Source organism: Meriones unguiculatus, chromosome 2 (assembly GCF_030254825.1).
Source record: "Meriones unguiculatus strain TT.TT164.6M chromosome 2, Bangor_MerUng_6.1, whole genome shotgun sequence".
In the NCBI taxonomy this organism is placed as follows: Eukaryota; Metazoa; Chordata; class Mammalia; order Rodentia; family Muridae; genus Meriones; species Meriones unguiculatus.
In genome coordinates this window covers 49,811,094-49,837,338 of record NC_083350.1, presented here as the reverse complement: position 1 = coordinate 49,837,338, position 26,245 = coordinate 49,811,094, and the positions used below count along the sequence as shown (strand labels likewise).

Below are 26,245 nucleotides of genomic sequence, written 5' to 3'. Positions count from 1 at the left end.
TGGTTTTTGGGGGCCAATCAGAGGGCACGTGCTCTAGTTTACGGAAAAATCCTAGTGACTCTGTTGTTTGTTGCTTGTGAAATGGAACTGAAGAGGGTATCGCCTTACAACTTCAAGAAGTCTGAGCAAGAAAGGAACCACGCTTCAGTGGTACTGGGTGGTAGCTACAGTGGATGCTGTGTAGGGCCAGAGTCTTCTCTTTGATCTCTCACACCCCACACATCCCAGGGAAAACTTTCGAGGCCCCCCTCTGTCCCTCCCCACAACAAATAGACAACAGCTCAGAATGGTCATCTTGTGCAAAGTGAGGCTGTGTGTGGAAGCGGATCCTCACCAAAGGAAGAACTTTGAAGAATGAATATCAAGGTCCCAGCCTCCACCCCCTCACTTAGAACACCCTCAACGGCTGAAATGTGTATGGCTGTCAATGCCACGGGCCTTTAAAAATGCTGGACCTTCCATTTACATCCCCCTTCTTTGACCCTTTGCCAGACAGCTCTTCCCTGTCCTTTAGGTGTTGCAAGCTGCCTCAAAGCAGCCACCCTTGAGACCCCCCACATCCTCCTGACGCACCACCCATCCTTCTCTTTGGAGGCCGGAGTCCTGTGAGGTTAGAGATGAATGGCCCATTGGACAGAGTCTGGCTCACAGTAGTCCGTATATAAATGTCAGCCAGATGAAGGGGTGAATGAGTAAATGAAGAAATGATTTGATTCCTTGGCCCAGGGGAGAAATAAAGTAAAGAGGCATGTCTGGTGGGATGGAGGGAAAGCTGAGCAGTTGGGAGCTTCAGGAGAGACTGTGAACACAGAGGGCTAGAGCCTCCCCCAGGTGAGAGCACAAGCTGACCTCTCCTGGAATCGGTCTTGGAGTTAGACTGTCATCATAGCTGGCTGCTGAGGACGCTCTGCAGTCAGCCACTATGTTCAGAACCTCTTACCTCACACTGTGTATGTGTGTGCTGCTCCATTGAATCTGTCCCACTCCCCACAGTAGGAATGGAACCTGGGGCCTCAGGTGTGCCAGGCAAGTGCCCTCTTCCTGAGCTTCATTCTTAGCCTCTTCATTGCATTTTTAAAGCACCTCTGTCAGAACAGGCACCTTACTTGCCTTGGTTGTATAGAACAGAAAACAGAAGTTGAGAGAATTAAAGATCCTGTGCCCAAGGCCAGTCAGTCAGCAATGGTGGCACTCTAGCTAGGGTTAATACTCTGGCATGTGTATTTGCAGTGTAGAGCAGATGCCATTACTCCACCTTCCAGGAAGCAAAAGTTGCTGGGAGCTGGAGCTGGAGAAAGTTCAGCCATTCAGTCAGCTTTTGGTGAGCAACCAGAGCACTGGGTCCTGCAGGAAATGCAGAGTTGGCGGGCAGCCCAGCCAGCCAGCTCTCTATCTGAACAGACAAACAGACCAACCTCAGGAAGAGGGCTTGGATGATGACAGAAGACTAGGAGGTTATGTCAGCCCATGCAGTGGCAGCAGGTGGCATTTGTCCGAAGGTGGCTTGCGTACGGGCAATGGTGAGCTCTGGGCACAGAGCTGTTTGTAAAGAGCTGTTTGAATCTTTCTGCCGAGATGTCATTGTGCAACCCTTGCTGAGTTCAGCCCCGTGGCTCCTTGGCACTCTAGGCACCAGCAGGGCCAACTTCATTGCCATCTCCAGAGAGGAAGTTTCCTTGCTTCTCAGGGCTTGGCAGATCACTCTAAGACACTCTTTTCCCCAGCCCCCAGCCATGGGATGCCAAGCGTTACAGTGGCCTTCTTTCCTGATGAATGCCAACAGCATCCTTTTAGCAGAGGCAGGGCCCCTGGGTCTGGCCTGTCTGAGACCCTAGTGGCTGCATTCTCTGATTGTCTGCTGTGCTGGAAGCAATGGCCCATTAGGCTTAGCCTCTGCCATGTGGAAATAACCCACTGAGAGGCGAGGGGCACAGTGGTGGGATGTCTTGGCCAAGTGCTGATTTCTTGCCATTCCTCAGGAGAAGCATGGCCTCTCAGCTCTGTCCTGGCAGCTGGAGGCCTGTCACATGCCTCTTGCCCAAGCCCTGGTTGTTAAGATGCTGGGCACAGCAGAAGAGACTCAGGCTTGACTGTGAAGAGCTGGGAACTTGAGCATTCTCATCAATAGGACGCACTACCCTGATGTCTTGACTTTAGGTGGGGGCCCTCATCAGCCTTGCTCAGTTGCCGTAGGACCAAGCCAGATGCTGGCTGCAGGGCTAGGCTGAGGGGCTGCCGCTATTAGGAGGCCAAACTGAGGTTGGAGAAAGGATTGGATCAGATGAGAAATGAGGCGTGAGCATGGGGTCAAGGGCACGGTTAGGGATAGATTAAATATATAAAGAGATACTGGAGGTGTACCTTAGCAGTAGAACACATTTTTAGTATGCACAAGACCCTGAATTCAATTACCAGATGACAAAAACTTACACACATAGGTATATGTGTGTGTGTGTGTGTGTGTGCGATGTATATGTATACATAAAAACATACACATATACTAAAACTGAGGTTGGAAATTGTGTTTAGCTATAGGATTTGAGGGAGAATCCCTCTTGGTTTTGATATCATGGACGGGATTAGGAATTAGAGCTAAAACTGTAGTCAGACAGAGGTTAGAGATATGGTTAGAGATGAAGAGAGGCTCAAACTGGTTGTGGCAGAAATGCAGGCCTGCTGTTAGCATAAGGTCACGTTTTATTTGATTCAGAATCGGACCCCGAGAGTGATTGGGGAATGGTGGGAGCCCAGTTTTCTTGTCACCTACCAAGATGAGCACTTTCTCAGCAGGTGAAAAACCCAAAGCAAGATGGGTTCTCCCAAGGGGCTCTCCCAAGGGTCTAGTCTCGCTCCCATCCCCATCTCTACCCCCATTGCCCTCAAATTCCACCTCCTAGTCTTAGGCAGAGTCTTGCTTCAAAGGTCACTTTCTTACTGCCCTCAGCACACAGGACTGCCTGGGGCCTGGGCTGTGCCTTTTCTAGAGTCCTCTAGGGAGGAGTGGAGTGGGAACCAAGACATGCTCCATCAGCTGGGCCTCATCTTAGGGGTGACTGGAGACATTGGGGCATAGTGTCCACCCCCTTTCTGTCCCTTACCACAGCCCTGACCTCTCACCATCGTTTTGCAGAGGCCCCAGTTCCTGCTTGCCCCGTCTTGCTTCTCAGGGTGACAACCTGACATCCTCCAGCCCTCAGAGCTGGGGTCAGGCTTTTAAAGCTGTCGTTAGGAAGACAGGGCCCCTATCCTACTCTGCTCCCCCGCCCAAGTGTCCCTTCATGCAGAAGCGTGCATCAGGGCATGAAGCAGAGGACGGCTGTGACACTGTGATGTCTCTTAAATGCAGGCAATTAGTGGCTGAATAAAATACAGAATAAGCACCTCTGCCTGCTCTTGGCACAGCCTTGCAGAAGGTTGCCAGGGTGAGGGACTCAGCACTGGTGGAGAAACAGGGAATGGTGACCTGCTCCCAGGCAGGAGGCGTTTGCTGGGACCATGCTGCAGAGAAGAGAGAGTGAAATTTTCTCTATCAACTCAAGTCTTTCCAGCATTGGGGATAGTTAGTCTGCTTGGGCTACTAGAACAAAATGCTAGAAATTGGGTAGCTTTAAAATCAAAGAAACTTATTTCTCACACTCTCCTGATCAAGACACTGGCAGATTTGATGGCAAGGGGCCCAGTTTCCTCCTAGGAATCACCTCTGGCTGCCATCACAGGAAACAGGGCAAAGGAGTTTCCTAGATCCAGTTTACAAAGATCCTTTGTGAGTCTAGAGGAACCCAAGAATCTTCCTGAGGTGCGAGAATTAAGGATTGCTTCTGCATCTGAATTCAGGGTAGCCATCCCCGGGGAACACAAAGAGGCTGTGGCAGATCTTAAGAAATCTGGGAGACAGCCCTATAGAAGAGGACTGAGCACAGGTCAGTGGCCTTGGAGTGTGAAGGACTTTGGGTTAGCAGCGTGGCTCTGCCCTCATGCCAGCCAGCTTTCCTTTGCTATGACAAAACACCCGACACAGTCAACTTACAAGAAAGATTGTTTTGCCTTATGGTGTCAGTGCATGGTCGCCATTACTTTGGTCACCATGGTGGGAGAACATGGTGAAAAGTGAGAGAGAGAAAGAGAGAGAAGGAAAAAAGATAAGAGGGAGCGATTCCATTATCCTAGGGTTTCGTTTATCCCCTTCAAAGATATGCCCCTGTTGCTCAAACTCCCTTCCATGAATCCCTTCCTCCTGAAGACTCCACCACGCTCACCACCATCTCAGCCAAAGGTAGAGAAGGGATAAGTCATTGCTTTTCCATAGTGCCACAGGCTGACAAGCAAACCTGTAACATGTGGCCACTGGGAGGCATTTGAGATCCCAACCGTAAGAGCCACTCACCAGCTGTGCAGGCTGCTGCCTCTGTAAAATGGAAAGAGTCATCCGTGCCACCCTGTGAGTGACGTCATATTTAAATAAGGTACTTAGTCAACCATACGCCCAGAGAGGACCCCCAGGAGGGAGTGAGGTCAAGGTATAAAGGAGTTTGAGCTGTGTCAGGAAGTCATGGAATGAATAGGTGGCTAGATCATGAGGCGTGGGGGCATAGGACAAGCCAAGTGGACCTCCGACCCTCGGCTTGTGGTTCTTTCTGCTTCTCTCATGGATGCCCCTCTCTGGTATTCCACAGAGAAACAGGTGGGCAGGGTGATTGTTAGAGGATGCAAGAGAAAGAACAGAGACCTAAGGACTCTTCAGGGTATGTTTCCCATTGGTTCTCCTCTTGGTCAGCCTCTGCTGGGATGCCGGGCACAGGTAAGTCCTCCCCCCATGACTCTCTGAAGGCCCCTGATCCTAAATACACACTAGCTGGGAGCATCCGCACAGACCTCTGTTTTCCTGATGCTCTGAGTCCCTCCCACACTGTTCCTAAGATGAGAAGGGCACTTCTCAGGGGATGTGGCTGTCTCATGAAGCAGCTCCACAGAGCACAGCTGGGGAACAGAAAAGGCCAGGTACTTGGCTCCCGCTACCAAAAGGACCTCCATCCTGTTTCTGGCTCCGCCCCTTTCTTTAAATAAAAGCAATGACATCATCCTCACGCTCAGTGGCTGAGCCAAAAAGAGGTGATCTGAGACACTGTGGAAGAAAAACAAAAGGAGCTTGGGGTGGAGAGGCTTTGGCCAGATGAAGGACAAATTCCCAGTCCTCCTCAGTGCTTTTGTATGTACCTCTGGAGCCACCGGTGTGTGTGTTGGGAGGGAGAGGGAAAACTGCTGAGTCACAAGATGTTAGAACAAGGCTGGAGCTGCCCAAGCTGCTGGGAGAGCACAGACTCACATACAGCAAAGTAGAGTCCAAGCGCTCTAGACTCGCTCCCTGCATCTCGGTTCCCTCATCTATAAAATGGGTGAGAGCTGGGTGCCAGAACTCGGTCTGGGGTGAAGGCCTGGCTGCTTGAGAAGCTGAAGCAGGAGAGAACCCAACTAGACTGTTCAGTGAGACCCTGTCTCAAAACAAAGCGTTTCAAAAAGCATTAAGACACTGTCTAGCTTAGGGGTTACAGTGTTTGCTAGCATTCATGAGGTGGTGTGTTCGGTCACCAGTACCACACGTGTGTAAGCCTGCACTCACCCAAGGAAGGGAGTGACAACAGTATCAGACCTGCAAGCACTTTGTGTGAAGGACAGAGACATAATGGCTGCAAGTCCCTGCTTCATAGCAAGGCTCCGGTCAGTGGTGAACGTGAATGAGCAAAAGCAGCACTCACACACTGCGGAGCTGACACCCTGGGACCTGCTGTAGAGCAGCAAACAGTGCAAAGAGCCGCTCCCATTTGCATTCCAGAGTCCTCTGCCCCTGTCAGCTGTTGCCAGGACTTCCCTCGGCCCATTGGCCCTCCCTCCCAGCTATGGTCTAGGTCTTGTGGTCATAGCCAGCACACTCTGTAGGTAAAGGATGCTTGGCTAGCAACGGGAGAGAGGCCTTCCCGTCCGTGTTCCTGTACAACATCTAACCCTTGCCAACAGGAGCCCTGGGCTTGTGTTCCTCCAGGGCATTGGGCGTGTCTCTTTTGGCTCATGGAACAGCAGCTCCTATCAGAGTTCTAGGAACAGTTCCCTGAGTTCTGACTATTTATTTATTTATTTGCATTTCTAGGGCTCCCTCCAGGGCTTGGTGGGGCTTCTGATGGCTTTTCCTCTTGTGGGCACTTGCCACCAATCTGCTTAATGTCCCTTTTATTTCCTTGTCTCAACTGTCTTTTTCTCTTAGTCTGGTTTTGTTTTGTTTTCTATCTTTTGTTATTCTTGTCTCTGATCCACCTCATGATCCATCTCACTTTGGTCCCTAGGCTTGCCTCTCCTTCCGTTTCCCTGTCACACCTCTGTCCCATCCCTTCCTCCCCTTCCTCTCCTGCATATAAACCCCTGTGGCCTCTCTAGCCAGTCCTGACTGTGTCTTGCTACATCCCACATGAGTTGGGTTTTGTTTGTTTGTTTGTTTTTTTCCCTACTCTCTAAAGATTGAACCCCAAGTTTTAAACAAAAAAGACCAAAGGGCAAAGGCCAGTCGTGCTATCCAAAGAAGGAAGGACCTCTCCTCCACCACCTCTCTTCTTCCCCAATGTGGGGTGCAGCCCTGGCTCTCTGTGCTTCCTGAGCACGGGTGTGTGTGGGTTGAGGGCAGAAGGCCCATCTTGCCTGTCATCTGGAGAGACGTGTGTGCAAAATGTTAGTTCTATGGCTCTGATTCAGCTTCCAGGCGGCTGGCTGCAGAACACAATGATGGGAGAGGGTGATGGGGACCAAGACGAAGGAACGAGTGGGAGTGGAGACAGAGTCCTGGGCTTTGGCAGAAGACCTCAGACTGCCAGGCCAGGACTCCAGGTGGTCTCATGAGGGTGTGGGGTGGGGTCATAACAACACTGGCTGCCATGGTATTTGTTAAGAGTCCTGGGAAGAAAGCATGGAGGGCAGGGGGTGAAAGGGACGGGTCAGAAGAAGGCAGCCCATGAAGTAGGCATTCGTGAGAGGCCTTTGGCTGGCCTCTTGGGGCCCTCCCTCTGCTTGCTTTTCACTTGTCTCCCTGCTGTACTTCTTGTCAAGTCTCTCCCCTGGAAGGCCACAATGTCTCTGCTCTCCCTGCTCATTTGGAGACCACTATATTTATATAGCCATTTATAGAGCCCAAGGGGGCCTGGAATTCCTGGTGTCCCTGCCTCAGCCTCCCAAGTGCTCAGAACTACCTGTGTAGTTCTGAGTACCTGGAGGCCTTCTTCATGCAGGATACCACAACTTTCAGATCCCCTTATCACCGCGATCTCACCCCCACAGGTGATTTGTATTCCAGGGTTGAATCTGAGTTTTTATATGAGAAATGGCTGATAGAAGCTGCTTACATTTAACCAGGGGTGGGTGAGTGTGTGTGGTCAGCCACACTGATAGCTCAGGCCGTCCCTAGAAGGCCAGACTCACTACTGTTTCTCATTCCCACAATCCTCTGTCTACACCTATAGAGGTCAGGAGGGGGCCACAATGACCTCCTGGTTTGGGGGACCAGAGACCAGTTGTTAAATATATGCTAATGATGCTGATGTGGGTAACCCGCACTGAGAGCCCACCCTGGGCTAGGTTGCATAGAGGATCCTTATATTTTTAATTCAAACAAAATCTTTGACTAGACTGAGATGGACCTCATTTTTATCAGCGCACCACGGAGATGGAAACGGAGGCTTAGAAAGATGAGGTCATAGTCCTGGATTTGCCAGGGCGAGGCTGACTGGGAAACCCAAACAAACAACTCAGAGCTTGGGTCCTTGGGAGGCTAATGATGGAGGCGCCCCAGGGTGGAAGGGAATGGAACATTCCAGGGAGACCACTAGTTTATGGCACAACTTTGGCAGGGCCAGGCTCCCAGCTCCTCCCCAGGGCCTGAGACCGCCTGAGTTCAAGAAGCACCTCCAGACCCACAAGGGCCTCAGACCCTCCTGCCTCCACTGACACCTTGAAAAGTTGCTAATTGGTTACACTTGTGGCCACTGGGGGGGAGGGGTGGCCTATATTTAGTTCTCTTTTTCTAGGGTGTAAATAGGAAACACAAGGTGAGGCAAGAGCCTGTTCAGGGTCTACTCCTGTTTCCCAGCCCCGTTCTACAAGGAGCATGAGCCCCTGGCAGCGGAGAGATGCCTGGAGACCCTCCCCACGCGTCTCTCTGTGTGGGTGCACTGGGCTGCTGTGTTCCTGAGGCGCCGGTGGGTGCGTGACGATGGCAGCTCCCACCCGGCAGAGCCGTGAACAGAAGGGGCGAGCTGCCGGCAGCTTTAAATAGCTCCTTGCTGTATCTCACTTGCGGAAGCCCCATCCCCCCCTCCAGTCTGCTGCCCTAGGGAGGGGTGATGTGAGCCCCAGAAATGAGGCCAAGACAGAGGGGCTCAGCCCCCACCTGAGAAATATCCCAGTCACGAACCACCTGCCCATGCCGAAGAGGCAGAGCTCACTTTTGTTTGTTTACCTACTTATTTATTTTTGAACCCACTTTTTTCAGAAGAGGCCGTATCCAGGAGAATTCCCAAGACTTGGGGCTTGGCAAAATGTGTTTCTGCCTGGGCATGTATTAGGGATGCAGGCCTTCCTTTCAAGGGGACACAGCGTCACAAAGCCCAAGTACTGCCAGCCAATGCTACGGTGAGAGGCCCCGCCCTCCCCAGGTCAATCGGCTCCCATCCTCACCTTCCGGGACCATCCCTTGGACATCCTTCCTCTCATTCTCTCCAGCCTACAAACAGACCTCACTTGCTGATTCTTTCTGTGCCTCCCACACACTCCCGGCTGGCTGTCACCTCCAGACCTTTGTATGGGTTATTTCTTCTATCTGAAATGCTTTTTCTGTGGCCTCCCCGGGATACATGGAGGGGTCCAGTCACCTTTGCCTTTCTGTATATCCTCTCTATTAAAAGATACACAAATAATATTTTGTGGCCTTTTGTATTACTGTTGCTTATTAAAATGTTTTCCTCGACCCCAAAGTTCAGAACATCTTGACAGGCCTCCGAATGTGGGCGTGCGCTGGGCTCTATACTTCAGTCTTTAAAGGTGAATCTTTACATCAGTTAAGTCAGTGGGCGCTTCCACGAGAAACAAGGACTCCTCGAGATCTCTGCGCCGGGATGTTCATGAAAAGAAGGGCTCTAGGCAATGGGAAAGTCATGTGCAAATAGCCGGTGGCTGCAGTTGTGCTAGTCAGTGAGATGACCTGGCGACCTGATGGCCACGTGAGGTGAGGAGACAGAAGTGGGCCGTGCTCACACTGTGAACGTTGTGTCCACACTGCAGAGGACCTTGGCATTCACACTGTGGCACCTTCTCTTTATCTGAGGAGGCCCTCAGTTGATTTTTAAGGTTACCTATTGAGCTTGTATGACTCGGGTTGCCCACGAAGTGAGGATGCACGCCCTGTTTGTCACAACCCTTTCCTGGCATGGCACAGCAGACAGCACTAATCGATTACAGCAGAGGTTCTCCGAGTGTGGTCCTGAGACCCCGGGGCACCGTCGCCACCCGGGGATTTGTTAGAAATGCAAATGATCAGACCTCACACTGGAGTCCTCAAATGGGAAATTCTGGGGGTGGAAGCCAGCAAGCTGCATTTAACAAGCCCTCCAGGTGATTCTGATGCGAGATGAAATTTAAGAGCCACTGAACTATAACACTCTTTCCTGCACAGTCCCTCCACATGGCCCCCTAGGCAGCCGCTACTAACCGAGCTGACTACACAGAGCCCGGGCTCAGGGAAGCTCAGAGGGGGCGGCTGCAGAGTCGGAGAAGCTGAGGCCCTGGCAAACCATCCCATAGGCCAGGAGCGGGATATCAAGCCGGCCTCCTTACAGCTGAGGATCGCGCAACCTCAGAGCGTCTACTCCCCCTGAGCCTCAGTTTCCTCCTCCGGAGCATTGAGGAAAGTGTCACTGAGTGGGACTGCTTCTGCAGCTTCTGAGCCAGAGCGAAGTGGACGCCTGGTTGTCGCCCCCCACCCCCACCCCTGGGGAAATCCCTATAAATCTGCTTTTCTACCGCTGGGAGTGGAGCGAGGACTGAGCGGCGCGGTGGCAGCGATGTTGCCCAGAGCTTGTATGAGGCAGCACATGACTCAGCCCTGGAAAGAGGCATCCATCACCCTGGGCAGCTGAAGGCAGTGAGGGAGAGACAGCGTGAGAGTGAGGGAAGCGGGAGGCAGACTAGCACCCAGCCTGCTTGTGCCCAGGCCTTGGGCCATTCAACTACAAGGAGAACCCTGAGCCCGGAGAGGGGGAAACTCCAAGATTCACTGGAAATAGTAAGGAAGGTCAAATTATACAAAAGCATTCAGGATACGAAATACACGACCCTGAACTTCCTACAGAGTCTAACTCAAGGAAATTCCTCCCCCAACTCCATTCACCTGGCTCTTCTCAAATGTCACTTCAAGAGAGTGGGCCTCCCGGTGAGCCATCTGATCACTGCCACCTTTTCGGGGGAGGGGGGCCCTCTGAGTTCATGTCACTCTTCAGGGTCACTGTGCTGATCTGCTCACTGGCCGGTGGCATCTCCTGGCATCCCCTGCAATGCTCCAGAACAGGGGGTCTCCCTGCTGGATAGCTGCCCCGTCCCCCACCTGGAACAGTGCCTGGCACAGTGTGGGCACTCCACACAGCTGTCTCAACGTGCTGGGAGCGGCTGCAGATGACTTACTTACTGCAATGCAAAATGTCATCAAGCCCCTGCCATCTCTGATACGGAATACGATCACCCCCCATTGTACAGACAGAAACGCCTCACACGGGCTCAACTGCCAGCAGTGGAGGAGCCCTGATTTAGGTGTCCTCTCTCTGACTCTAAAGCTCAGAATACTGCGACGTGAGAGCGGATGAGCTGTTGTGACACTCCCCTCAGTGTGTGTGTGTGTGTGTGTGTGTGTGCGCGCGCGCGTGTCTTTGTCAGACCGAGACCTCCTAAGATCCTGATAAGGAAACTTTAGCACAAGGAGGGCCTCTCTCAAGCTGGACTGCCTTAGCTGAGGATTTCTCGGTGGGGGAGGGGTCCAGCTTCAACAGCTGCTGTCCACCTCCTGGAATTTGTTACTCACAGGGGTCTTCCCAGCTAAAAATAGACAGGAGTTCAGAAAGGGCTGGGCAAAGTTAATGGATAGCAGGTCCCCGCTGGTGATTAAAGGAAGTGAGAGATGCTGAGGGGCTGGGCCTTGAAGCTGGGGGTCAGCATCATGCTGGGGACTGCTACAGTCTCACTTTAACGGATCCCAGGCGCCCCAAGCGAAAGGCACAGGCCAGGCATCGTGGAAGACGCTGGGTCTCAACAGTCCCAGGCTAGTTACTGTCAGAATTCCTGCCTCCTCCCAGTCCTGGACTCAGCTGGCCCACTGGGGCCGGTTAGCTTGGCATGGTGACTCACCCACCTGCCTAGTGGGTCAATTTGTTTAGGTAGATGGGTAGATGGATGATATCACATATGCATATATATGTTTTTAATGTCTTATTACATTTTATGTGTGTGTGTACATGCGTCCTGTAAAGTACAAGTGGAGAGCAGAAAACAGCTTGTGAGAGCTGGTTCTCTCCAACATCTGGTTCCCCCATCGTTGTCAGCAGGGCCTTTACTCCCTGTACCTCTCACTGGCCCAAGGCTCTTATGTAGCCCAGGCTAGTCTCAGACTCACTGTGTACCTCTTCCAAGTTTTAGGATTATAGATTTGCGCTACCACACCTGGCTTTGCTCTGCGTGCTGGCTGGTCTTACGTCACCATCGACCCACAAACTAGAGTTATCTGAGAAGATTGAGAAAATGCCTCCATAAGGTCCTGCTGTCAGGCATTTTCTTAATTAGTTATTGATGGGGGAGGGCCAGGCCCGTTGTGGGAGGGGCCACCCCTGGGCTGGTGGTCCTGAGTTCTGTAAGAAAACAACCCGAGCAAGGTATGGGAAGCAAGCTAGTAGGCAGCACCCCTCCACGGCCTCTGCTTCAGCGCCGGCCTCCAGGATCCTTCCCTGTGTGAGTCCCTGTTCTGACTCACTTAAGTGATGAACAGTCCTGTGAAGTGTAAGCCGAGTAAACCCTTCCCTCCCAACGTGCTTTTGGATAATGGTGTTTCATTGCAGGAATAGAAACCCTGACTAAGACATTCTGGTATGTTCTTTGCTGCTCTCTTGAAGTGTGTGTGTGTGTGTGTGTGTGTGTGTGTGTGTGTGTGTGTGTTTGCCTGTTCAGGTGTGTATTAAGACAGACCCTCTCTCTATTTCCCTGGCTGGGCTCAGGCTCCAGCCACTTCTTGGTTTTAACCTCCAAAGTTCTAGGATTACAAGTATGAGCCACCATATTGGTCATAATTTCATTCATTTTGTTTCTGCTTACTTTCTTACTCTTCGAGAAATCTATGCATGTGTCAATAAGACATCATATACTCTTCATGACCCCTCCAGCTCCCCCATTACCTCCACTATACCCCTTCTAACATCAGAGCTTTTTTCTTTTGATAACCCACTAAGTCCAGTCAGTGCTGCACATGCATACCTGTATGGGGCCGTCCCTAGGGTATAGGGAAAAAGGTGTGGCCAACCAGCATGCCCAGCAGACAGGTTCTCATAGCCCTCCTTCCCACCCCACCCCCAGCTCTTACATTCTTTCGTCCCCCTTTCTGTGGTCTTCTGAAATGTTCCCTGTGCCATGAGGCAGTGGATCAGGAGCAGGGAATGGATGGCTAGCAGGTTGGTAATGATGTCCCATTTGGGGCTGAGACCTTAGGCTTTTCTCAGCGTTTTGACCAGTTACACAGCTCTGCATTGACTGCTGCCCACTGACCACTGCCCACTGACCACTGCCCACTGACCACTGCCCAGGCAATCTTCTCCAACCAAAGCTGAGAACAGCCCAGGCCCTGGGCCAGATGTAGTTCTGGGTCAGCAGCTTCATTTTGGGGGATGGAAGGAGGGGCTAGAGGATAAAGCCTTCTTCCTTCCTAATGGCTCATATTCCTTCCACCCATTCGTTTCAAAATATACAAAATTTAATCAGCAGATCATTGAAAAGTGAATGAAGGAATGTAAGAGCTGGGGGGAGGGGAGGAGAGTTGTGAGATCCTGTCTCCTGGGCATGACTTGGTTAATGCACCCATGAACCCCACACCAGCTGTGGCTATCTGCATGACACTCTCACAAAATCAAAGCAGCCAAGTCATTCTTTTCTGATGAGATCCAGACTCAGGAATTGCAGGCCAGGGCCTCTTATATCTAGTAAACCTAAGGTCCCATGCTGTAGCTCCCTCCTACCCCATGACTTCCCTCCCACTAACACCTGACGGATGCTGTGGGATCATCCCTCACATTGTCCTTCCAGCGTGGCCTCCTCACCTTTCCCTTTGCCTTTCCCCTTCTTCTTGTCCTTTTCCCCTTTACTTTGCGCCCACCCCCATCTCTTGTTCTCTTGTCTGCTTATCCAATTTCTTCCTCCTCCTCCTTCCCCAGACCCTTTCGTCCCTTCTCACACGCAGCACCCTCACACCTCAGAGTCACCCTCAGAGCATCTAAATCTCTCTCAGCCCAGCCCCATTCCCCTCTCTGGAATATGCACAGGCCCAAGCTGTCTGTGGCGTTCTCAGAATCAGTCCATGTTGCCCTACCCCTGCCCAGTCCTCCTTAATACCTGAAAACCACCAGCAACAAGGAGGGTCAGGAACCTGCAAGTCCCTTGACCACTGGGGCCAAGATACAGTCCCTTTGGTGAATGTTAGGATGTCAGGGCTGAGGCTGAAACTCACGGCAGATCTTTCTCACTATCTCAGGCCTATCCCGTGAAAGCCTGGGCAAGAGCAGTAGTCCTCCTCATACACTGAGACTCCACAGATGAGGGTCTTTTGGACACCCAAGAACAACTGGCGTTTGGGAGAAGCTGACCTGAGCCTTTCTCCACCAGCAGCAGGCGGAACATCTGAGGGCCTGACTTCTGCCTGGGCCTTTCTAGTAGCCACTGTTGCAGCTTTCTCCTGTTGATAGTCCCAAGGCTCAGATGCTCCCGTGAGCACGCACAGTACAGATACCCCTACCCAGGTCAAGGCAAGGTACATTACAGCAGGGCTTCCCAAACTTGGACACCAGAGTTGCCTGGGAAGCTTGGGGAGTTCAAGGCTCCACCCTTAGGGGTTTGTGATCTGGCAGAATTCTGAAGGAGCTGAGGGGCTGTTGCATTCAAAGCCTAACCCAGCTATACTGCTGCCAAGCTGCTGTTGTTCCTGCTGCCCCAGGGGTGCCTGACTGTGGAACCGCTGCCCTAGAGATGTTCACTTGTACACATATAGGAGGGGACACAGCCATGGAGAGCCTCTGCCAAAGAGACATGAGGCAACGGGGGGGGGGGGGGGGATGAAAATTCTGAACTGAGATGCAGGATTCCTCAAGCTAAGAACGATCTCCAAGCATCCTTTTCTCCTCTGTTTCCAAGCCTAAGTCTCCAAGTTCTCAGTTACCCTCCTCCCTGTGGCCTCTGACCCCAGCCAGGCCCCAAAGCCTCCAGGTGGCCTCCTAACTCCTCTGCATACATCCTATGACTGAGTGGCAGGCAGGTGAGAGGGGAAGATTACAGAACAGGCTCAGCTTCCAGCCTACAGGGAGCACCCTCACCGCAAGAATGCAGCCAATTATTTCCCCTGTTCTGGGGGATAATCATTAATGCCACAAGAAATTCTAAACAAGAGATTACATCATTAGTGGGGAAGGCTCAGCCAACCTGTACCACCATTAAGTTCACTGTGTGTTAGTCTCAGGAAACTCACCTGAGAGGCAGAGAAAGGAGGGGGAGAGGGTGTTGTCCCAGCCAGGCAGCAGCACCAGCAGCCAGTCTGGCAGAGACCTGGCCCAGATCCTCCCTCCCTTCTCTGAGCTGCCTGCCTGGCTATTCCTTCCCACCCGCCAGCAGCCCTTCTCAATCACATCCCACTTGATGGCTCAGTGCTTTCATTCAGTGGACAGCCATTTACTAAGCCCCTACTATGTGCCTGCAGCATTGTATGGTATACCCTGGGGGTACAACGTTAACCATGGCAGGCAGGTCCCTATCAGTAGTTCACAGCCCAGCGGGAAGGGCAGATAACCAGGATGTGAACAAATAACTCATAAATAATTGCAGCTGTGGCAAGTGCCCAGAGGGGAATAAACAAGGGGCTGGGTATTTTGAGGGAAGAGCATGGAGGCACCCCTCTCAGCCCTGCCCGGGGCTGGCCAGCAGTCTAGGCCCATCTTTGGGGCCTGCAGATCATATTCAACATGAACACGTGCAACTCGTGAGCAGCCCCCTCCCTACCTCCGAGTCCCCAGCACACTATCTTTGGAAAGATAACGAGTATCTGTAACAGCTTACTGTTGTTTAGCACTTACTGTGTGCCAGGGATTGCACTAAGCAATTTATGCTCATGACGTCATTTCATCCTCAGAACAATAATAACGTGATGAGCTAGGTGTTTCTTAATTCCCATTTTACAGAGAAGGAAATGGAGACTTGAAACATTTGAGCCATTTAACCAAGGCACGGTAGCAGAGGACCGCCCGTGTTCCAGAGGGAGGCTACCTCGTTTTGACTCCCAGGAGATCCATGACAGGCCTCTGTAGACTCCTCAGCATTTATTGCAAAGCGAAGAGGTGTGTGGCTTGGCTTCCCTGTGGAGGTGGAGCTCTTTTGGGATGGACAATCAGGGCTGGTGAGGCCAGTGTAATAACAGTGAGAGGCCCTGTGTGCTTCAGGCCTCCAAAACAAAGCCCCAAAAAGACAGATGATTTGCAAGGCCAGCTGTAAGGCCCCACTGGAGTACTCAGGGGTTCTGGGTCAGCCCCCTCTGGTTCCCCAAGACTGAACAGAACCCACAGACCTCCCTATTTCACCGCTGCAACCCGCAGGACACCTCAGCCCCAGAGGGCTCTCCAAGTGTCCCTACATGTCCTCTACCTCCTGCCCCTGTGACCAGGCTGTACTCCCCAGGGCCCCTGAGGCAGCCAGAGGCAGACAGGACCGGAGCCTGGGTCTGCGGTGACTAATCGCCCGGTGCTTGGGAGGCCATGGTGAATTATTCACATGGATTCTGTGAATTATTCAAGTTGTTATTATTTATTTTTCAGATATGCCTGCGGCAGAGCCTCCAGGCCCATGTTCAAAGGATGACATAACTCCTGAGTCCTGGTTGCCCCTGTCTGTGGAGGGTGCCCAACCTCTCTCCAGCCTCCTCACCTGTGCCCAAATGCAGACGAAGGGTTGTGCAATGGGGCAGACTCCTACAGAAGCCCTACCCTGACCACAGTCACTATGGAGGCTTTGCTGTGCCCGCCCAAATGGGGTTTTCCCTAGACAGGCTCAAATGACTGTCACAGCAGCTAGACAAAGAATCACACCCATTTTATAGATGAGGGAGCAATGCTGGGAGGTGTCGTATTTTTTGTCCAGGGCTACCAGTCAGAAACTGAAATCAAGTCCAGAGCTGCAGGTTCTGATGCCAGCATCAGCCACATCATACGTTCCCATGGCTGTCATGTTGGATGGGGTTTCTCCAAACCCCTCTACTGCCCCAACAACATTCCCACCTCCACCCTCAGCTTGAACCACGCTGAGGGCAGGCCACGCCCCAAGGCTCTAACACTCTCGGAGGAGCTGGCTCCACATCTCTATGGCAACAGGATCCTGAGCAGCCAGTGCTGAGTTTGCCAGGCCTCTAAGGACCGGAGGTGGCCTTTGCCAACAGAGGCCCCCAGGTGTCCCAGGCTCTGAGCAAGTATGATGCAGGGCCCCCTCAGGCACATCAGCCTCACACACTTCTCCATCTATCTTCCCAGCACACAGGCAGAAACATGCTACCATTTTTCCCTCTGCAGTCAGGACAGCCATCCCTGCCTCTTTTCCTCGGTCCTCTCCCAGCTTAGCAACCATCTAACTTCCATACCTCAGAGAGCAGCTTCTGGGGTGGAGCCTTCTTTACCCCCCCCCCCCAGTGGTGCCATGTGGAGAAGACTTCATTCCTGAGGTCAAGGTGATCGGTGATCTGTGTCCCTCCCTGGTCCTTAAAGAACACTTGTCTTTTGTCAGTCCATTCATTCATTTGCCATTGATGCACTCATTCATTCACTCACTCACTGACTCTTTAGTTGGGTGCCCTCCTCCGTATCAGGCACTGTTGCAGGAGCTAAAGGGAGTTGCTAAGAGGAACAGAACCCCCTTATCCGGGGCCCCCCTCTGCGGGGACCTGCTCCTCCTCACATTGGAAGCAAACACACAAGCAGACTGGGTTACAACCTGATCTTTCCAGCTACCGACTCTGGATGACCTTGAACCAGCCGCCCCCTGCTCCCTGTTTTAGAATAAGGCTGCGGGGTCTAATTCTGTCCTAAGCCCTCCGAGTCCCCGCTTTCTCCTGTGCCAGGAACTTAAGAACAGGAACGACACAGCCATTTTTGTCTCACAGCTGTGAGATGCAGCCCTGTGCACATGCTCCACCTCAGGTAGACTGAGAAACTGCCCCGCTCTCTGTGCGCGCTAAAGAGGAGCCTGGGATGACGCTGCTGGAAAGCCATGGGCGAAAGAAACCGACTCCTGAAAGTTGTCCTCTGCCCACCACAGCAGCAGCATGGTGCATGTGCACCCCCCCCACACACACACATTCTCTCTCACACACATGTATAAATACAATATAAAATTTAAACATTTTACCCAAGCCTGTTTCAGTTGTTAAAGTGGAAAGGTAACAAGCGTTTGCATGATGCATGTGCTTGTCTCACCAATGGCAAAATCTCCGCAGAGGCAGACCCCAGGAGTCCCGTTTGATGGACAGGGAGACTGGGGACTCTGGCTACAGGGCTGGGAGATGGAAGAGCTGGGCTTTGAACCTAGGTCCACAATAGCTACATTGTGGTCACTAGCAGGATAGAGTGATGGGGTGTAGTTCCCTCTTCCAAAGCCTATGAGAGAGGTGGGTGTGGGTGACCAGATCAGCCTCTCTTCCAGGAAGCTGGAGGCTGCTGATTTCCACTTTCTTGGACAAGCGCAGAGGTCGAGACCCTTTGGGTGCAGCCATACTGAGTCCTGCAGGGTCTAGGAAGTCCCCGTTTATATTTACGCCAAAGCGGCCACTTCCACATGCTACGGTTCTGCCAGCTCTTTATCTCAAAGCGCCTGGACTTGGTGAGAGATCGGCAGGTGGGGAGGAGGCACAGAGTCTGAAACACAGGCATAGAAACTGAGCACGGAAGCATCCACACCTAGAGCCCAGCCAGTGACCTTGTACTCATGTAGCCTGGTCTGCTTTTCATATTTCTTCTGGTCCTGGAACTATGGAGGAGACCCTGCAGGACTGTGAGGATATAAACCATTCCTAAGCTCTATTCTCCCAAGCCCAGCTCCATCTCCTCAGTGCCCAGGCTCTGGGCAACCTAAGCTGGCATCTTAGGGCATCCTTGGAACAGCACATCATCTATTGAATCTTCTGTGAACTTGGGACACCTGCACCCTTCTCCTGGACTTGTGTGACAGCTACAAAGTGCTCAGCAAAGGCCAGGTGTGATGAGCTAGATCCTCCCTCCCAAGCTTCTCCTGCTGGTCATGAAGTAGCCCAGTAAATCTTAAACTCCTCAGAGTGGCAGGGCGTTGAACTGCCTTCAAACCACAATTCCTTGTTCCCATGGGGCCTACCTGAGGCTCTGCAGAAAGTCAGCCCTGGGGCTGGAGGGATGGCTCAAGGTTAAGAGAGCTTACTGCTCTTGCAGAGGGTGAGGGTGTTGGTTCCCAGCCCCCATATGAGACAGCTCCGTCTTCGGTAATTACAGCTCCTGGGGATCTGATGTCCTCTTCTGGTCACCTTGGGGACCTACACAGATCTGAAAACACATACACACAGACACACACATGTTTTGTTTGTTTATTTTGTTTTTTGAGACAGGGTTTCTCTGTGTAGCCCTGGCTGTCCTGAAGCTCACTCTGTAGACCAGGCTGGCCTGAACTCACAGAGATCTCCCTGCCTCTGCCTCCTGGGTGCTGGAAATAAAGGCGAACGCCACCACCTCCCAGCAATTTTGTTGTTGTTGTTTAATAAATAAAAAATAAAACAAAGAAACAAACAAAAAAAACCTCCATACTTTTGTCTCTAGCAACCTGAGGCTGTGGGGCCCTTGTGAGCCGCTGATCTTCAGAAAGTGCTACCTTTAGTCTCAGGCTAAACATCAGAGGCATAGCTGAGAACCAGGCTGTGACTGGGACACCCACAGGAGGCAGCAATGTGTCCAGGAAGCTGTCATTCAGGCAGAACCTGAAGATGAAGCCCCACCCCCTTCCTCCTGTCCCTGCTTGGGAAAGGACTGGGGTTAGTTCTGTTGACATGTGACAAACACCATCAGTGCCCAGTGTTTAGGGATGAAGGTATGGTTAGTAGACCGGCTGGAACTGGAACTGGACCTTCAGAAGCCCAAGGTCAGAGTTAGTGCTGAGCACGTCATGTTCCTCCATCAGCCATCCACGGTGACCGGGCTTTACTGCGCTCTGGTGGGCCCACTGCCTCTGCCTATTGTTTGTCTATGTTCTTCCCTTTGCTTCTGTTTGAGGCCCTCCTCACCCTTCCTGTGTCCTCACCCTGGCCTCTCTGACAGGACCCAGGACTGAAGATGTGGCCGTCACCTCCAACTCCAAACTAGTAACTGTCCTTCCCACTGCCCGAAGGCCCCTGGGAGTCTGCCCCTAATTGCATCTCAGGCTGGGAGTCTATTAGCCTGTGATTGAATCCCTGATGTCTCCCATGCCCCCTGGGTGTCGGTTCTCAGCTTCCATGGAGGTTTGAGGTGACACTGAACTCTAATTTAGGACCCATCTACCTTGGCTCCCCACTACTCTCACCGCAAGCCCTCAGTAGGCTCCTCCAAGGAGCTGGGTCCTCTACTATGGGCTAGTCAAGGGCTCTGACCCTGAGACTGGGTGCCTGGCCTGTCAAACACAGAACATATCTGTATGCTGACATGTCTTCTGCTGTGGGGCTCTCATGGCCTCTTCCTCTTCCTGTTTTGGCCCTGGACTTCCTTCTATCATGAGAAGACAAGAACCTGGAGTAAGGCTCCTGGGTGCTTCTCCTCTCTACCTGGTCATCCACTGCCTGAGCTTTAAACGTAGGGTAATTCGTCTGCTTTGTCTAACCTGCTCCTAGCAGGCATGGTTAGCATTTCAGTAAGTCCTGGGGGTTCCTCCATCAATGGCTTCTGAATACAGGGCCTAGTGCCAGGCAATGTGCATGCCAGTAAGGCAAGATCTTGCCTTCCTAACCACAGCACAGCCACTGGGGCTAGGGTAGAGGAGCCGCAGACTGCCCAGAGGGTAGGATGGCCAGCAGCAGTCCATGGGAACTGGAAAAGAAACTTTCTCTAGTTTATAGGTATGGAATGAGAAAGCTCCCTAGTTTCTGTGGTGTAAGAAATGAGGAAGACGTTTCCATTCACTCATGGATAAGGAGTGGGGGCTGGGTAGAAACTGTTGCAAACACAGGGAACAGCTTAGCAAAGAAGCCGTGGAAGGGACGGAAGGGGAGCGTAGAGGTTGGAGCTTGGCTGAGGTCCTGTTTGAGGGTTTGCAGAGGGCACAGAAGAGCATAGGGAGAATTGGGACAGGAGCACTCTACGGCGCCATATGGAGGAAGGATTGGGGGCCAGAGGGGTGAAGGCGGGAGACCTTCACGAAGATTCCCAACCATCTGTCTTTCCTCCCCCACAAGTGGGAACGGCCCCTTATGTCCCCATTGAAAGGAAGTGCGACTTCTTTGATTCTCCTTCCCTCTTCTCCCACAGTCCCTGACTCGTACTTGGGTGTGCGCTCAGACACACACAGCAAGACCTGCTGCGATCCTTTGTTGGGGGAAGGGCAGAAATGGCTTGGGGGAGGCGACACAGAGCCATCTGCCCTTCCAGAGCTGGGAGGGAAGAGGTCTGGATGTTTCATGCCTGAGTGAAGCCCCTGTTGGTAGAGCCACTTCATGCCACTTGGCACATCAACACCCTTGTCCCCTAAAGGGTTAATCTCTGCCAGAGCTACTGTCATTTTTGTCCTCTCTACTTCATCCTCCTCGCTCTTTCTTCTCCCACCGCTGCCATCCTGCCCCACCAACGTTCCCGTAAGAAAACTCCATCCGCCACTCTTCTTGATATCCTTCTGTGACACCCCACTGCCCTGGTGGTGAGAATCCAATTCCTCCTGCAGATTACCAGACCTCAATCCCTGACTACAGCGTCCTCACAGTACCGGACATCCTGGCAACCTGGGCCTCGGGTCTGCCTGTTCTCCCTCCGAGCTTCTGCACAGCCTGCTCGGTCCCCGGCACTCAGTTGTTGGTCATGTCTCAACGTGGAAGTTAACTCCAGATGTGAGGAGCTCTGACCACCACCTAGCTGTGCCTTTAGGGCTGGGGGATCCCTTTTGTTGTTGTTGCCTCTATTTGTTTTGTTGTCTTATTTCAAGACAGGGGTTCTCCGTGCAGCTCTGGCTGTCCTGGAACTTGCACTATAGAGCAGGATGGCCTCAAACTTGGCAGTTTGCCTGCCTCTGCCTCCTGAGTGCTGGCATTAAAGAGGTGCACCACCACCACCTGGTTTTTGAAACGAGAGATTTTGTGATGAAGAGAAAACCAGACATTGACAAGTGATTAGTCTTGAGGGCCCATGAGAGCAGAGAGTAGGTACCCTGCCAGGTAGATAGAAAAAAATGGTTCAGCTAAAGAGAGGGAAGTGGAAAGCATAGAAAAGATTTAACTGGAGAAGCAAGGCCTGTGCTCATGAATGGATGAACCCATTCATGGATTTTTAAAAAACTTTGTGTGCGTGAGTGCGTGTATGTGTGTGTGTTCAAACACTAGGAGTCAAATCCAGGATCTCCCACATGCTGGGTCAGTGCTCTGAGCCACACCCCCATTCCTGTGTTTACAGGGTCATGGGCTAATGGGTCCTCTGCAGAATGGGTCTGATTCAGAGGCCAGTTTGGTTCTGTCTCCTATATGTCTCTCTCTCACCAGGCAATGTCCTTCCTGTCCTATCTCCATACTTGAGAGTTCCATCAGCAAGAAGGTCCTGGCCAGATACAGGCTCAGAAAGCTTAATAACCAAGGTTACATAGCCAGAAAATTACATAGGTGAGGTCTTCCCAGTGGCTGGAGTAGGCAGGGGTTTTGAGGTTGGACCCTTAAGCTATGTGAAATGTATCTGGTACTCAAAAAGGCTATTCACTGTTCATTCATCCAGGAAAATCAGCAAGGTACCTGTGTTCCCTCAGAAGTCCCGCTTCTCTGGCCTAGGGGCCAAGATCCCTGGGTCCCTAAAGGGGAAGTAGGCCATGTATGCACGGCAAAACCATGCAGGTGGTGTAAAGGAGCCAGCCCCTGGGGAGTCCCTCGTTAACACTTGTGTCCTTCTGAGGCAGAAGTCTGAGAGCTGGGAAGAACATCCCTCAACATCATGCCAGAGGTAAGGTCTTGAATCTAATAGCGAAGCAAATTTGGCTGGAAAGGAAATGAGATTTCTCTGTCAAGGTGAGAGTATCTAGGAGAGCAGGGAACAGGACGAAGTGGGGGAACAGGGTGCTTTGGGGGGGCTACAAAAAAGGGAGTGTGGACCTGGAATTATTAGAATGTTGATTATGTCCTCTTGATTGTTAATGAAATTCTTCACCTTGGATTTCTGGACCAGGGGGAAAGCTCCCAGAGCTCATTTTCCAGCTGATGAGAGCAAGAGAGAGGGCAGGAGGGGCCAGAAGACTCCCGGCTTAGGGAGAAATTAAATTCTACCTAAACAAATGGGACCGGACAAGCCTGGCCGCTGCCATTAGAGGCAGAGCCCCTGGCTGGCCTGAAGTCCCTGTGGAAATGCGTTAGAGACCCCAGAGAGGAAAATGTCCATGACTCCGGCTGCAGCATAGACTCCGATAACAACAGCTGACCCTGCCAGCCACATGGCCCAGGCATAAGACTGCCCAGGTACCGCCCACTAAAGTTCCAACAGCTGCAAGTGGTCAAAACAGTGATTGCCCCCATTCTGCAAAGGTGAACACTGATGCTTAGCCAGGACAGGAAGTTGCCTGCTCTCCCACACCTGGGATACGCAGGGGCCAGTACTAGGCCAGGTAGCCTGGCACCAGTTTGTGTGCTCTGAGGTTTGGAAAATGCCCAACTCTACACTGTCTCCTGGAGCCTCAGCTGCCTCACCTAGAACACAAAGCCAATAACAGTTGTTGCCATGGAGGGCTGTTGTTAGGACTCAGTGAAACAAACAACAACGAAGAATAACTTCAAATACAAGTAGCATTCCTTTGGGCTGGGGATATAGCTCGATTGGTAGAGTGCTTGGCTAGCATATGTGAGGCCCTGGGTTTGATTTTAGCAACACATTAACCAGGTGTGTGTGACCCTAGCACTTTGGAAGTAGAGATGGGGAAATGAGTTCAAGGTCACCCTCAGCTATATCTTCCATGAATTTGAGGTCAGCCTGGAATACATGAAACCTTATCTAAAAAAAAAAAAAAAAATTAAGGCTGGAGAGATGACCCAGAGGTTAAGAGCACTAGCTGCTCTTTAGAGGATCCAGGTTCAAATTATAACCCCTCACAGCCTCCTATAACTACTGTTCCAGGGAATCTGATGCCCTTTTCTGGCCTCCACAGGGACCAGGCACACGTGTTGAATGGACACACATGCAGGCAAAACATTCATGCAATAAAATTAAATAAAGGAAAAAGTTTTACAAATTTAAGGTAAAAACTCAATATTACCCTTGGCAGTGACCCCTCTTCGCTGATTCGATAAGCTACTGGGATAACAACACAGAACAACATAGCCAAAATTCCCACCCGTGTGACCGCAAGCAAGGCAAGAAAGTAAATTATGGCACAACTGTAGTGGTGTGAAAGAGAATGGCCCCACAGGCTGATGTATGTAAATGCTTGGTCCTCGGTTGGTGGAACTGTTTGGAGAGAATTAGGAGGTGTGGCCTTGTTGTGGTGTGTCACTGCGAGTGGGTTTTGAGGTTTCGAAAGCCCCACTATTCCCAATTAGCTAGCGCGCTCTCTCTCTCCCTCTGCCTCTCCCTTCCCCTGCCCCTGCCTATGGATCAGATGTAAGCTCTCACCTACTGCTCAGCCCCATGCCTGCCTGCCTGCCTGGCTGCCATGCTCCTCACCATGACGATCAGGGACTCACTCTCTGAAACTATTCGAGCTTCCATTAAATGCGTTCTTCTGTAGGTTGCCTTGGTCATGGTGTTTTGTGGTGGTGATAGAAAAATAACCAAAATACCTACAGATAATGACTACAATAGAATGTGATCACGCAGCAGGAGAGAAAGCATTGATGAGAAAAGTGGCAATTAAAATAAAATAGTCTGCCAGGTGGTCGTCGAGGTGCACATCTTTAATCTCAGAGCTTGAGAGGCACAGACAGGCAGGACAGCCAGGGCTACAAAGAGAAACTCTGCCTCAAAAAACCTACATAGATAGGTAGGTAGGTAGATAGATAGATAGATAGATAGATAGACAGACAGACAGACAGACAGACAGATAGATAGATAGACAGGCATATGATAGCTAGATAGATAGACAGACAGACAGACAGATAGATAGATAGAGAGAGAGTCTAAGATAAAAAGAAGTGGAGGAATGGAAAAGAGAGCTAAATAAATGCAAAGACCCTGATGTGGGCCATAACAGGAGAGCATAGGAAAGAGTTGTAGGAATTAGTACCTTTTTTTTCCTTTTGATTTTTTTGAGACAGGGTTTCTCTTCATAATCCTGGCTGTTCAGAACTCCCTCTGTTAACAAGATAGGCCTTGAACTCACAGAGCTCTGCTTGCCTCTGCCTTTGGATTGCTAGGATTAAAGGTGTTCACCACCACCGCCACCACCACTACCACCACCAGCATCACCCACCTGGCTGGAACTGGCGTCTTGAAATAATGGGGAGTGTGGATTATGTTCTCCTTGTTGGCCTTTACAAGGACCCTGAGCTTCTATTGTCATGAGACAATGACGCTTCAGAATGATCTGATTCATAGTTAAGAGTACCTCTCTGCTGTGGCATTAAGAATGGCCTGTAGGGAGCCCAGCTCAGAAGCAAAGGAGACAGGCTACAGCAATAACGCAGCCGACAGTAGATGGGTGCTTGTTCAGGGAGGTGGTGATGGAGGTGGTGCTAATGGCTTACACTCTGCACGTGTCCCATGGCGAAGGTGAGGTCCACAGGAGGAACTGATGGTGCTAAAAAAGATGAGAGATGGAAAGAAAACTCCCTGATGATACCCCCCTTTTCCACCTCCCAAATTCCTAAAGACCCGCCTGACAGAGCTCCGCGGAAGACACTTATTTGCTTCCACTATCCAGCAGACGCAGGATCTAGAGCAGAAATCTGCCTTGTGACTTCCCTGGGTCCCTCCCCCAAAGAGACCTCACTGCCTCTCCTCCAGCACTGCTCCCTGGTTTGGCTCTAGGAGCTGGTTTTATTGACCCCTCTTGCCCAGCTGCCACCACACAACCTTGTCATCACAGCAGGAGCACCCATATGGCCGAAGACCTTTCCTGGCCTACCAGGCTGGGTGAAGCCACCATCCCAGCTCTGTAACTCTGAGCTTCCTCCACAGGGCTGAGCCTCTCTTTGCTTTTGTGTTTGAGGAAGGCCTGCCCTCAACTGACTATATAACCTCTACACAGGGGACCACCTGTGTCCTCACAGCAGGCAACTCATCCAGAAAGACCTTAGATCTGCAGTGGATCCTCAGGCTTTTGGAAAATTCACTTGGGGGGGGTGGGGGAAGTGTTGAGACAGCGTCTTATGTAGCGCAGGCTGGCCTTGGACTCACTATGTAGCCAAAGGTAACCTTGATCTCCCGATGCTCCTATCTTCACTAGCCTAAATTCTGTAAGACCTTGTGAAGAGACAAAACTCATGAGCCTCAGTGTCTCCATAGGTGAGGATGAGAATAAGAATACTAACTTCGTGTGTCGTGTGGGGATTAGAAAGCATGAGACATGAGCAATGCCCACGTTAGGTGATGCACATTAATTGTTTCTCAAACGTGTTCTCAGACAATTACACCTTACTGCTCCCCTGCTCATTCCTACCTCATCCCTTCCCCACTGCCTTCCATCCCACCCACCCCTCTCCCACCGCCTCTCCTTCCCTTCCAAAGGACTCCTAAGAGTGGAATCATCCAGGCCTCCTAATGCACCCCTTCTCCCC

At 51.6% G+C, this 26,245-nt stretch overlaps 1 long non-coding RNA gene across 2 annotated transcripts in view; it reads left to right on the top strand.

The window, feature by feature from the left end:
* The window catches only part of LOC132652325 (uncharacterized), a 64,261-nt gene that overhangs the window by 26,271 nt on the left and 11,745 nt on the right, over window positions 1-26,245 (top strand). The gene's annotated exons all lie outside the window — the stretch shown is intronic.